This window comes from Hyla sarda, unplaced genomic scaffold (assembly GCF_029499605.1).
Source record: "Hyla sarda isolate aHylSar1 unplaced genomic scaffold, aHylSar1.hap1 scaffold_314, whole genome shotgun sequence".
Classification (NCBI taxonomy): Eukaryota; Metazoa; Chordata; class Amphibia; order Anura; family Hylidae; genus Hyla; species Hyla sarda.
Window position 1 is genome coordinate 90,551 of NW_026609869.1, and position 13,996 is coordinate 104,546.

At 46.1% G+C, this 13,996-nt stretch overlaps 7 non-coding genes across 7 annotated transcripts; all 7 read right to left on the bottom strand.

Annotated features, from left to right (window-relative positions):
- Positions 1–51: 51 nt before the first annotated feature.
- Positions 52–242, bottom strand: LOC130328858 (U2 spliceosomal RNA). Its single transcript, XR_008872709.1, has one exon. It is a non-coding gene; the product is annotated as a U2 spliceosomal RNA (small nuclear RNA).
- Positions 243–2,327: 2,085 nt separating this feature from the next.
- Positions 2,328–2,517, bottom strand: LOC130328806 (U2 spliceosomal RNA). Its single transcript, XR_008872671.1, has one exon. It is a non-coding gene; the product is annotated as a U2 spliceosomal RNA (small nuclear RNA).
- Positions 2,518–4,606: 2,089 nt separating this feature from the next.
- LOC130328868 (U2 spliceosomal RNA) lies at positions 4,607–4,797 on the bottom strand. The gene has a single exon (XR_008872718.1). It is a non-coding gene; the product is annotated as a U2 spliceosomal RNA (small nuclear RNA).
- Positions 4,798–6,889: 2,092 nt separating this feature from the next.
- LOC130328761 (U2 spliceosomal RNA) lies at positions 6,890–7,080 on the bottom strand. The gene has a single exon (XR_008872630.1). It is a non-coding gene; the product is annotated as a U2 spliceosomal RNA (small nuclear RNA).
- Positions 7,081–9,166: 2,086 nt separating this feature from the next.
- Positions 9,167–9,357, bottom strand: LOC130328869 (U2 spliceosomal RNA). Its single transcript, XR_008872719.1, has one exon. It is a non-coding gene; the product is annotated as a U2 spliceosomal RNA (small nuclear RNA).
- Positions 9,358–11,439: 2,082 nt separating this feature from the next.
- LOC130328802 (U2 spliceosomal RNA) lies at positions 11,440–11,631 on the bottom strand. The gene has a single exon (XR_008872667.1). It is a non-coding gene; the product is annotated as a U2 spliceosomal RNA (small nuclear RNA).
- A 2,093-nt stretch (positions 11,632–13,724) lies between these two features.
- LOC130328871 (U2 spliceosomal RNA) lies at positions 13,725–13,915 on the bottom strand. Its single transcript, XR_008872721.1, has one exon. It is a non-coding gene; the product is annotated as a U2 spliceosomal RNA (small nuclear RNA).
- Positions 13,916–13,996: the final 81 nt, after the last annotated feature.

Below are 13,996 nucleotides of genomic sequence, written 5' to 3' on the forward strand. Positions count from 1 at the left end.
AGCAAGCAGGTAGCAATGAAAGTAGGAATCTTTCTTTTTAACCCTGTAAGGGGGTGGTGCACTGTACCCGAAGATACTGCCATATCGGGTCAATGCATAGGGCGACGGAAGCAAGCTTCAAAATCGGCCCCCGTTCTCAAAAATCCATTTAATATATGGTCCCCAGATAGGGGACGTATCAGATATTAAACTGATAAGAACAGATACTACACTTGATCTTAGCCAAAAGGCCGAGAAGCGATAACCGTGAAAGGGGCGGGCCCAACAAGGTGCCCTTCATGGGCACTATCACTGCTTGCTGTCAGGGAGGCTGCCAGACAATTTTCCATGCACACTCTGGGCTGGGGGGCAGTCAACCACCAGTACACACAGCAGAACCTAAACCCATACCATTATTGCTAAGCAGCAAGACAGGGGCCCATTGCACTCCCACGGGGCCTTTTTAAATGCAATCCATAACCCGGATTTGCCAGGAACCCTTCTTACTCCTCCTACTTGCATGTGACACTGGGCTTAGGATCTGCATAGGAAACACACACACAAGCACACACCTACCTTTGTTGCCTGCAGATGCCTCCTTGGCTGTCCCCAAACGGTATCAAACCAACACCCACGGGAAGCTGTAAGCATAGAGGACATGCCTGCACCCCATTGGACTTACCTGTGTGGGTTAAACCCGGGTTATTTGACAACCTATGGCGGTGATGGTTCTGCTCAGGCAGAGCAGTGCTGATGCTCCTCATAAAGCTGTCGCTGCTGTGAAGGTTCTAGGTGACATCACAAATCCCTATGGTTACATACACAACAAAGCTGGGTTGTTGTTGTTTACACTCTGCAAGGCCTGTGGAAGTGAGTGACATCATAGCACTGTAGTTCTGAGGGTTCTAGATGGATGCAACAATCTCCTGTTGCTTCTATGAAGGCCATAATAGACGACATCACCAAACAGCTCCATAGTCACATACACAGCAAAGGAGAGATGTTGTTTACACCTAGTGATGTCAGTGGTATTGAGTGACATCACAGCACAGTGCTAAGGCTCCTGGGCCTGGACACAGCAGCGGCTGCAATATCTCAACGGAGAATACGTTTATATATATGTGTGTGTGTGCGCGTATATATATATATATATATATATATATATATATATATTTCTCCGCCGAAATCACTTTTAAACCCATTTCCACCTTTTTTTCCCTTCTCTTCCTCTTACTTTTTTTTCAAGTTTTTTTACGTTTTTCTCCTTTTCGCCTCTTTTCTGGGCGTATTATTCTTCTTTTTCTTCTTTTTTTTCGTCTAATGCATACCCCATCAGTGCAGCAATGCTTATTCAATACCGCCAGCAGATGGAGACACTGGGGGATAATTTTCTAAGGATTTATACTGATTTTTCCTGTCTGAATTTGTCGCACAGAAAGTTGCAGGCCAAATATGTGTGACATTTCTGCGACTTTAGCTTCTAGAGCATTTTTACAACATTATACATAGGTGCTGAATACATAAAAAGCGACTGTTCAGCGACAGACAAGTCGCATCGGCTGAAAGTAGGCCAGAATGTCAGTCCATGTTGGAGCAGGTTTAGATACAGTCTAAAGTATAGATCTCAAAGTCTGTGCACAGAATTTAGCAAGGGCCTCGCACCTTCTGATGCATCAGGTAGGTGCACAATAGCATAGCCTAACCCTCTGTACTTTGGTCTATATTGATGCGGGACATAGACAGCCAGCTGATGACCAATCCATTAGTGCAATGGATGGCTGGAAGCATTTGTCTTTGCCTTTGCAATACCACAGAAGCAATGCATGGTCAATGTACAGCAATGACACACCTGTGTGAACAGCCAGGAGACCCCCCCCCCCCCATGTTATGTTACATAGTAACATAGTTAGTACGGTCGAAAAAAGACATATGTCCATCAAGTTCAACCAGGGAATTAAGGGGTAGGGGTGTGGCGCGATATTGGGGAAGGGATGAGATTTTATATTTCTTCATAAGCATTAATCTTATTTTGTCAATTAGGAACATTCAGCACCCACCCGCTATCAAGGCAGCTGCCTATCATGTCATGCCCTACCTGCACAGGTGTGCTGGCTACTCAAATGATCCAATTAAGGAGGCCATTTAGTCAGCAGCAGCAGAAGTCCTGTGCCTGGACGCTCCAACAGCGGCCAGACACAAGCAGAAGCAGCAGAAGCAGCAGAAGCAGCAGCAGCACCACCTTTTGTTTTTTGGCTGCAGCAGCAGCAAGGCCCACAGGGCTGGCTAGCTGGCTAGCCAGCAAGCAGGTAGCAATGAAAGTAGGAATCTTTCTTTTTAACCCTGTAAGGGGGTGGTGCACTGTACCCGAAGATACTGCCATATCGGGTCAATGCATAGGGCGACGGAAGCAAGCTTCGAAATCGGCCCCGTTCTCAAAAATCCATTTAATATATGGTCCCCAGATAGGGGACGTATCAGATATTAAACTGATAAGAACAGATACTACACTTGATCTTAGCCAAAAGGCCGAGAAGCGATAACCGTGAAAGGGGCGGGCCCAACAAGGTGCCCTTCATGGGCACTATCACTGCTTGCTGTCAGGGAGGCTGCCAGACAATTTTCCATGCACACTCTGGGCTGGGGGGCAGTCAACCACCAGTACACACAGCAGAACCTAAACCCATACCATTATTGCTAAGCAGCAAGACAGGGGCCCATTGCACTCCCACGGGGCCTTTTTAAATGCAATCCATAACCCGGATTTGCCAGGAACCCTTCTTACTCCTCCTACTTGCATGTGACACTGGGCTTAGGATCTGCATAGGAAACACACACACAAGCACACACCTACCTTTGTTGCCTGCAGATGCCTCCTTGGCTGTCCCCAAACGGTATCAAACCAACACCCACGGGAAGCTGTAAGCATAGAGGACATGCCTGCACCCCATTGGACTTACCTGTGTGGGTTAAACCCGGGTTATTTGACAACCTATGGCGGTGATGGTTCTGCTCAGGCAGAGCAGTGCTGATGCTCCTCATAAAGCTGTCGCTGCTGTGAAGGTTCTAGGTGACATCACAAATCCCTATGGTTACATACACAACAAAGCTGGGTTGTTGTTGTTTACACTCTGCAAGGCCTGTGGAAGTGAGTGACATCATAGCACTGTAGTTCTGAGGGTTCTAGATGGATGCAACAATCTCCTGTTGCTTCTATGAAGGCCATAATAGACGACATCACCAAACAGCTCCATAGTCACATACACAGCAAAGGAGAGATGTTGTTTACACCTAGTGATGTCAGTGGTATTGAGTGACATCACAGCACAGTGCTAAGGCTCCTGGGCCTGGACACAGCAGCGGCTGCAATATCTCAACGGAGAATACGTTTATATATATGTGTGTGTGTGCGCGTATATATATATATATATATATATATATATATATATATATATATATTTCTCCGCCGAAATCACTTTTAAACCCATTTCCACCTTTTTTTCCCTTCTCTTCCTCTTACTTTTTTTTCACGTTTTTTTACGTTTTTCTCCTTTTCGCCTCTTTTCTGGGCGTATTATTCTTCTTTTTCTTCTTTTTTTTCGTCTAATGCATACCCCATCAGTGCAGCAATGCTTATTCAATACCGCCAGCAGATGGAGACACTGGGGGATAATTTTCTAAGGATTTATACTGATTTTTCCTGTCTGAATTTGTCGCACAGAAAGTTGCAGGCCAAATATGTGTGACATTTCTGCGACTTTAGCTTCTAGAGCATTTTTACAACATTATACATAGGTGCTGAATACATAAAAAGCGACTGTTCAGCGACAGACAAGTCGCATCGGCTGAAAGTAGGCCAGAATGTCAGTCCATGTTGGAGCAGGTTTAGATACAGTCTAAAGTATAGATCTCAAAGTCTGTGCACAGAATTTAGCAAGGGCCTCGCACCTTCTGATGCATCAGGTAGGTGCACAATAGCATAGCCTAACCCTCTGTACTTTGGTCTATATTGATGCGGGACATAGACAGCCAGCTGATGACCAATCCATTAGTGCAATGGATGGCTGGAAGCATTTGTCTTTGCCTTTGCAATACCACAGAAGCAATGCATGGTCAATGTACAGCAATGACACACCTGTGTGAACAGCCAGGAGACCCCCCCCCCCCATGTTATGTTACATAGTTACATAGTTAGTACGGTCGAAAAAAGACATATGTCCATCAAGTTCAACCAGGGAATTAAGGGGTAGGGGTGTGGCGCGATATTGGTGAAGGGATGAGATTTTATATTTCTTCATAGGCATTAATCTTATTTTGTCAATTAGGAACATTCAGCACCCACCCGCTATCAAGGCAGCTGCCTATCATGTCATGCCCTACCTGCACAGGTGTGCTGGCTACTCAAATGATCCAATTAAGGAGGCCATTTAGTCAGCAGCAGCAGAAGTCCTGTGCCTGGACGCTCCAACAGCGGCCAGACACAAGCAGAAGCAGAAGCAGCAGAAGCAGCAGCAGCACCACCTTTTGTTTTTTGGCTGCAGCAGCAGCAAGGCCCACCGGGCTGGCTAGCTGGCTAGCCAGCAAGCAGGTAGCAATGAAAGTAGGAATCTTTCTTTTTAACCCTGTAAGGGGGTGGTGCACTGTACCCGAAGATACTGCCATATCGGGTCAATGCATAGGGCGACGGAAGCAAGCTTCGAAATCGGCCCCCGTTCTCAAAAATCCATTTAATATATGGTCCCCAGATAGGGGACGTATCAGATATTAAACTGATAAGAACAGATACTACACTTGATCTTAGCCAAAAGGCCGAGAAGCGATAACTGTGAAAGGGGCGGGCCCAACAAGGTGCCCTTCATGGGCACTATCACTGCTTGCTGTCAGGGAGGCTGCCAGACAATTTTCCATGCACACTCTGGGCTGGGGGGCAGTCAACCACCAGTACACACAGCAGAACCTAAACCCATACCATTATTGCTAAGCAGCAAGACAGGGGCCCATTGCACTCCCACGGGGCCTTTTTAAATGCAATCCATAACCCGGATTTGCCAGGAACCCTTCTTACTCCTCCTACTTGCATGTGACACTGGGCTTAGGATCTGCATAGGAAACACACACACAAGCACACACCTACCTTTGTTGCCTGCAGATGCCTCCTTGGCTGTCCCCAAACGGTATCAAACCAACACCCACGGGAAGCTGTAAGCATAGAGGACATGCCTGCACCCCATTGGACTTACCTGTGTGGGTTAAACCCGGGTTATTTGACAACCTATGGCGGTGATGGTTCTGCTCAGGCAGAGCAGTGCTGATGCTCCTCATAAAGCTGTCGCTGCTGTGAAGGTTCTAGGTGACATCACAAATCCCTATGGTTACATACACAACAAAGCTGGGTTGTTGTTGTTTACACTCTGCAAGGCCTGTGGAAGTGAGTGACATCATAGCACTGTAGTTCTGAGGGTTCTAGATGGATGCAACAATCTCCTGTTGCTTCTATGAAGGCCATAATAGACGACATCACCAAACAGCTCCATAGTCACATACACAGCAAAGGAGAGATGTTGTTTACACCTAGTGATGTCAGTGGTATTGAGTGACATCACAGCACAGTGCTAAGGCTCCTGGGCCTGGACACAGCAGCGGCTGCAATATCTCAACGGAGAATACGTTTATATATATGTGTGTGTGTGCGCGTATATATATATATATATATATATATATATATATATATATATATATATTTCTCCGCCGAAATCACTTTTAAACCCATTTCCACCTTTTTTTCCCTTCTCTTCCTCTTACTTTTTTTTCACGTTTTTTTACGTTTTTCTCCTTTTCGCCTCTTTTCTGGGCGTATTATTCTTCTTTTTCTTCTTTTTTTTCGTCTAATGCATACCCCATCAGTGCAGCAATGCTTATTCAATACCGCCAGCAGATGGAGACACTGGGGGATAATTTTCTAAGGATTTATACTGATTTTTCCTGTCTGAATTTGTCGCACAGAAAGTTGCAGGCCAAATATGTGTGACATTTCTGCGACTTTAGCTTCTAGAGCATTTTTACAACATTATACATAGGTGCTGAATACATAAAAAGCGACTGTTCAGCGACAGACAAGTCGCATCGGCTGAAAGTAGGCCAGAATGTCAGTCCATGTTGGAGCAGGTTTAGATACAGTCTAAAGTATAGATCTCAAAGTCTGTGCACAGAATTTAGCAAGGGCCTCGCACCTTCTGATGCATCAGGTAGGTGCACAATAGCATAGCCTAACCCTCTGTACTTTGGTCTATATTGATGCGGGACATAGACAGCCAGCTGATGACCAATCCATTAGTGCAATGGATGGCTGGAAGCATTTGTCTTTGCCTTTGCAATACCACAGAAGCAATGCATGGTCAATGTACAGCAATGACACACCTGTGTGAACAGCCAGGAGACCCCCCCCCCCCCATGTTATGTTACATAGTTACATAGTTAGTACGGTCGAAAAAAGACATATGTCCATCAAGTTCAACCAGGGAATTAAGGGGTAGGGGTGTGGCGCGATATTGGGGAAGGGATGAGATTTTATATTTCTTCATAAGCATTAATCTTATTTTGTCAATTAGGAACATTCAGCACCCACCCGCTATCAAGGCAGCTGCCTATCATGTCATGCCCTACCTGCACAGGTGTGCTGGCTACTCAAATGATCCAATTAAGGAGGCCATTTAGTCAGCAGCAGCAGAAGTCCTGTGCCTGGACGCTCCAACAGCGGCCATACACAAGCAGAAGCAGAAGCAGCAGAAGCAGCAGCAGCACCACCTTTTGTTTTTTGGCTGCAGCAGCAGCAAGGCCCACAGGGCTGGCTAGCTGGCTAGCCAGCAAGCAGGTAGCAATGAAAGTAGGAATCTTTCTTTTTAACCCTGTAAGGGGGTGGTGCACTGTACCCGAAGATACTGCCATATCGGGTCAATGCATAGGGCGATGGAAGCAAGCTTCGAAATCGGCCCCCGTTCTCAAAAATCCATTTAATATATGGTCCCCAGATAGGGGACGTATCAGATATTAAACTGATAAGAACAGATACTACACTTGATCTTAGCCAAAAGGCCGAGAAGCGATAACCGTGAAAGGGGCGGGCCCAACAAGGTGCCCTTCATGGGCACTATCACTGCTTGCTGTCAGGGAGGCTGCCAGACAATTTTCCATGCACACTCTGGGCTGGGGGGCAGTCAACCACCAGTACACACAGCAGAACCTAAACCCATACCATTATTGCTAAGCAGCAAGACAGGGGCCCATTGCACTCCCACGGGGCCTTTTTAAATGCAATCCATAACCCGGATTTGCCAGGAACCCTTCTTACTCCTCCTACTTGCATGTGACACTGGGCTTAGGATCTGCATAGGAAACACACACACAAGCACACACCTACCTTTGTTGCCTGCAGATGCCTCCTTGGCTGTCCCCAAACGGTATCAAACCAACACCCACGGAAAGCTGTAAGCATAGAGGACATGCCTGCACCCCATTGGACTTACCTGTGTGGGTTAAACCCGGGTTATTTGACAACCTATGGCGGTGATGGTTCTGCTCAGGCAGAGCAGTGCTGATGCTCCTCATAAAGCTGTCGCTGCTGTGAAGGTTCTAGGTGACATCACAAATCCCTATGGTTACATACACAACAAAGCTGGGTTGTTGTTGTTTACACTCTGCAAGGCCTGTGGAAGTGAGTGACATCATAGCACTGTAGTTCTGAGGGTTCTAGATGGATGCAACAATCTCCTGTTGCTTCTATGAAGGCCATAATAGACGACATCACCAAACAGCTCCATAGTCACATACACAGCAAAGGAGAGATGTTGTTTACACCTAGTGATGTCAGTGGTATTGAGTGACATCACAGCACAGTGCTAAGGCTCCTGGGCCTGGACACAGCAGCGGCTGCAATATCTCAACGGAGAATACGTTTATATATATGTGTGTGTGTGCGCGTATATATATATATATATATATATATATATATATATATATATTTCTCCGCCGAAATCACTTTTAAACCCATTTCCACCTTTTTTTCCCTTCTCTTCCTCTTACTTTTTTTTCACGTTTTTTTACGTTTTTCTCCTTTTCGCCTCTTTTCTGGGCGTATTATTCTTCTTTTTCTTCTTTTTTTTCGTCTAATGCATACCCCATCAGTGCAGCAATGCTTATTCAATACCGCCAGCAGATGGAGACACTGGGGGATAATTTTCTAAGGATTTATACTGATTTTTCCTGTCTGAATTTGTCGCACAGAAAGTTGCAGGCCAAATATGTGTGACATTTCTGCGACTTTAGCTTCTAGAGCATTTTTACAACATTATACATAGGTGCTGAATACATAAAAAGCGACTGTTCAGCGACAGACAAGTCGCATCGGCTGAAAGTAGGCCAGAATGTCAGTCCATGTTGGAGCAGGTTTAGATACAGTCTAAAGTATAGATCTCAAAGTCTGTGCACAGAATTTAGCAAGGGCCTCGCACCTTCTGATGCATCAGGTAGGTGCACAATAGCATAGCCTAACCCTCTGTACTTTGGTCTATATTGATGCGGGACATAGACAGCCAGCTGATGACCAATCCATTAGTGCAATGGATGGCTGGAAGCATTTGTCTTTGCCTTTGCAATACCACAGAAGCAATGCATGGTCAATGTACAGCAATGACACACCTGTGTGAACAGCCAGGAGACCCCCCCCCCCCCATGTTATGTTACATAGTTACATAGTTAGTACGGTCGAAAAAAGACATATGTCCATCAAGTTCAACCAGGGAATTAAGGGGTAGGGGTGTGGCGCGATATTGGGGAAGGGATGAGATTTTATATTTCTTCATAAGCATTAATCTTATTTTGTCAATTAGGAACATTCAGCACCCACCCGCTATCAAGGCAGCTGCCTATCATGTCATGCCCTACCTGCACAGGTGTGCTGGCTACTCAAATGATCCAATTAAGGAGGCCATTTAGTCAGCAGCAGCAGAAGTCCTGTGCCTGGACGCTCCAACAGCGGCCAGACACAAGCAGAAGCAGAAGCAGCAGAAGCAGCAGCAGCACCACCTTTTGTTTTTTGGCTGCAGCAGCAGCAAGGCCCACAGGGCTGGCTAGCTGGCTAGCCAGCAAGCAGGTAGCAATGAAAGTAGGAATCTTTCTTTTTAACCCTGTAAGGGGGTGGTGCACTGTACCCGAAGATACTGCCATATCGGGTCAATGCATAGGGCGACGGAAGCAAGCTTCGAAATCGGCCCCCGTTCTCAAAAATCCATTTAATATATGGTCCCCAGATAGGGGACGTATCAGATATTAAACTGATAAGAACAGATACTACACTTGATCTTAGCCAAAAGGCCGAGAAGCGATAACCGTGAAAGGGGCGGGCCCAACAAGGTGCCCTTCATGGGCACTATCACTGCTTGCTGTCAGGGAGGCTGCCAGACAATTTTCCATGCACACTCTGGGCTGGGGGGCAGTCAACCACCAGTACACACAGCAGAACCTAAACCCATACCATTATTGCTAAGCAGCAAGACAGGGGCCCATTGCACTCCCACGGGGCCTTTTTAAATGCAATCCATAACCCGGATTTGCCAGGAACCCTTCTTACTCCTCCTACTTGCATGTGACACTGGGCTTAGGATCTGCATAGGAAACACACACACAAGCACACACCTACCTTTGTTGCCTGCAGATGCCTCCTTGGCTGTCCCCAAACGGTATCAAACCAACACCCACGGGAAGCTGTAAGCATAGAGGACATGCCTGCACCCCATTGGACTTACCTGTGTGGGTTAAACCCGGGTTATTTGACAACCTATGGCGGTGATGGTTCTGCTCAGGCAGAGCAGTGCTGATGCTCCTCATAAAGCTGTCGCTGCTGTGAAGGTTCTAGGTGACATCACAAATCCCTATGGTTACATACACAACAAAGCTGGGTTGTTGTTGTTTACACTCTGCAAGGCCTGTGGAAGTGAGTGACATCATAGCACTGTAGTTCTGAGGGTTCTAGATGGATGCAACAATCTCCTGTTGCTTCTATGAAGGCCATAATAGACGACATCACCAAACAGCTCCATAGTCACATACACAGCAAAGGAGAGATGTTGTTTACACCTAGTGATGTCAGTGGTATTGAGTGACATCACAGCACAGTGCTAAGGCTCCTGGGCCTGGACACAGCAGCGGCTGCAATATCTCAACGGAGAATACGTTTATATATATGTGTGTGTGTGCGCGTATATATATATATATATATATATATATATATATATATATATATTTCTCCGCCGAAATCACTTTTAAACCCATTTCCACCTTTTTTTCCCTTCTCTTCCTCTTACTTTTTTTTCACGTTTTTTTACGTTTTTCTCCTTTTCGCCTCTTTTCTGGGCGTATTATTCTTCTTTTTCTTCTTTTTTTTCGTCTAATGCATACCCCATCAGTGCAGCAATGCTTATTCAATACCGCCAGCAGATGGAGACACTGGGGGATAATTTTCTAAGGATTTATACTGATTTTTCCTGTCTGAATTTGTCGCACAGAAAGTTGCAGGCCAAATATGTGTGACATTTCTGCGACTTTAGCTTCTAGAGCATTTTTACAACATTATACATAGGTGCTGAATACATAAAAAGCGACTGTTCAGCGACAGACAAGTCGCATCGGCTGAAAGTAGGCCAGAATGTCAGTCCATGTTGGAGCAGGTTTAGATACAGTCTAAAGTATAGATCTCAAAGTCTGTGCACAGAATTTAGCAAGGGCCTCGCACCTTCTGATGCATCAGGTAGGTGCACAATAGCATAGCCTAACCCTCTGTACTTTGGTGTATATTGATGCGGGACATAGACAGCCAGCTGATGACCAATCCATTAGTGCAATGGATGGCTGGAAGCATTTGTCTTTGCCTTTGCAATACCACAGAAGCAATGCATGGTCAATGTACAGCAATGACACACCTGTGTGAACAGCCAGGAGACCCCCCCCCCCCCCCATGTTATGTTACATAGTTACATAGTTAGTACGGTCGAAAAAAGACATATGTCCATCAAGTTCAACCAGGGAATTAAGGGGTAGGGGTGTGGCGCGATATTGGGGAAGGGATGAGATTTTTATATTCTTCATAAGCATTAATCTTATTTTGTCAATTAGGAACATTCAGCACCCACCCGCTATCAAGGCAGCTGCCTATCATGTCATGCCCTACCTGCACAGGTGTGCTGGCTACTCAAATGATCCAATTAAGGAGGCCATTTAGTCAGCAGCAGCAGAAGTCCTGTGCCCTGGACGCTCCAACAGCGGCCAGACACAAGCAGAAGCAGAAGCAGCAGAAGCAGCACCTTTTGTTTTTTGGCTGCAGCAGCAGCAAGGCCCACAGGGCTGGCTAGCTGGCTAGCCAGCAAGCAGGTAGCAATGAAAGTAGGAATCTTTCTTTTTAACCCTGTAAGGGGGTGGTGCACTGTACCCGAAGATACTGCCATATCGGGTCAATGCATAGGGCGACGGAAGCAAGCTTCGAAATCGGCCCCCGTTCTCAAAAAATCCATTTAATATATGGTCCCCAGATAGGGGACGTATCAGATATTAAACTGATAAGAACAGATACTACACTTGATCTTAGCCAAAAGGCCGAGAAGCGATAACCGTGAAAGGGGCGGGCCCAACAAGGTGCCCTTCATGGGCACTATCACTGCTTGCTGTCAGGGAGGCTGCCAGACAATTTTCCATGCACACTCTGGGCTGGGGGGCAGTCAACCACCAGTACACACAGCAGAACCTAAACCCATACCATTATTGCTAAGCAGCAAGACAGGGGCCCATTGCACTCCCACGGGGCCTTTTTAAATGCAATCCATAACCCGGATTTGCCAGGAACCCTTCTTACTCCTCCTACTTGCATGTGACACTGGGCTTAGGATCTGCATAGGAAACACACACACAAGCACACACCTACCTTTGTTGCCTGCAGATGCCTCCTTGGCTGTCCCCAAACGGTATCAACCAACACCCACGGGAAGCTGTAAGCATAGAGGACATGCCTGCACCCCATTGGACTTACCTGTGTGGGTTAAAACCCGGGTTATTTGACAACCTATGGCGGTGATGGTCTTGCTCAGGCAGAGCAGTGCTGATGCTCCTCATAAAGCTGTCGCTGCTGTGAAGGTTCTACGGTGACATCACAAATCCCTATGGTTACAATACACAACAAAGCTGGGTTGTTGTTGTTTACACTCTGCAAGGCCTGTGGAAGTGAGTGACATCATAGCACTGTAGTTCTGAGGGTTCTAGATGGATGCAACAATCTCCTGTTGCTTCTATGAAGGCCATAATAGACGACATCACCAAACAGCTCCATAGTCACATACACAGCAAAGGAGAGATGTTGTTTACACCTAGTGATGTCAGTGGTATTGAGTGACATCACAGCACAGTGCTAAGGCTCCTGGGCCTGGACACAGCAGCGGCTGCAATATCTCAACGGAGAATACGTTTATATATATGTGTGTGTGTGCGCGTATATATATATATATATATATATATATATATATATATATATATTTCTCCGCCGAAATCACTTTTAAACCCATTTCCACCTTTTTTTCCCTTCTCTTCCTCTTACTTTTTTTTCACGTTTTTTTACGTTTTTCTCCTTTTCGCCTCTTTTCTGGGCGTATTATTCTTCTTTTTCTTCTTTTTTTTCGTCTAATGCATACCCCATCAGTGCAGCAATGCTTATTCAATACCGCCAGCAGATGGAGACACTGGGGGATAATTTTCTAAGGATTTATACTGATTTTTCCTGTCTGAATTTGTCGCACAGAAAGTTGCAGGCCAAATATGTGTGACATTTCTGCGACTTTAGCTTCTAGAGCATTTTTACAACATTATACATAGGTGCTGAATACATAAAAAGCGACTGTTCAGCGACAGACAAGTCGCATCGGCTGAAAGTAGGCCAGAATGTCAGTCCATGTTGGAGCAGGTTTAGATACAGTCTAAAGTATAGATCTCAAAGTCTGTGCACAGAATTTAGCAAGGGCCTCGCACCTTCTGATGCATCAGGTAGGTGCACAATAGCATAGCCTAACCCTCTGTACTTTGGTGTATATTGATGCGGGACATAGACAGCCAGCTGATGACCAATCCATTAGTGCAATGGATGGCTGGAAGCATTTGTCTTTGCCTTTGCAATACCACAGAAGCAATGCATGGTCAATGTACAGCAATGACACACCTGTGTGAACAGCCAGGAGACCCCCCCCCCCCCCCCATGTTATGTTACATAGTTACATAGTTAGTACGGTCGAAAAAAGACATATGTCCATCAAGTTCAACCAGGGAATTAAGGGGTAGGGGTGTGGCGCGATATTGGGGAAGGGATGAGATTTTATATTTCTTCATAAGCATTAATCTTATTTTGTCAATTAGGAACATTCAGCACCCACCCACTATCAAGGCAGCTGCCTATCATGTCATGCCCTACCTGCACAGGTGTGCTGGCTACTCAAATGATCCAATTAAGGAGGCCATTTAGTCAGCAGCAGCAGAAGTCCTGTGCCTGGACGCTCCAACAGCGGCCAGACACAAGCAGAAGCAGAAGCAGCAGAAGCAGCAGCAGCACCACCTTTTGTTTTTTGGCTGCAGCAGCAGCAAGGCCCACAGGGCTGGCTAGCTGGCTAGCCAGCAAGCAGGTAGCAATGAAAGTAGGAATCTTTCTTTTTAACCCTGTAAGGGGGTGGTGCACTGTACCCGAAGATACTGCCATATCGGGTCAATGCATAGGGCGACGGAAGCAAGCTTCGAAATCGGCCCCCGTTCTCAAAAATCCATTTAATATATGGTCCCCAGATAGGGGACGTATCAGATATTAAACTGATAAGAACAGATACTACACTTGATCTTAGCCAAAAGGCCGAGAAGCGATAACCGTGAAAGGGGCGGAACCAACAAGGTGCCCTTCATGGGCACTATCACTGCTTGCTGTCAGGGAGGCTGCCAGACAATT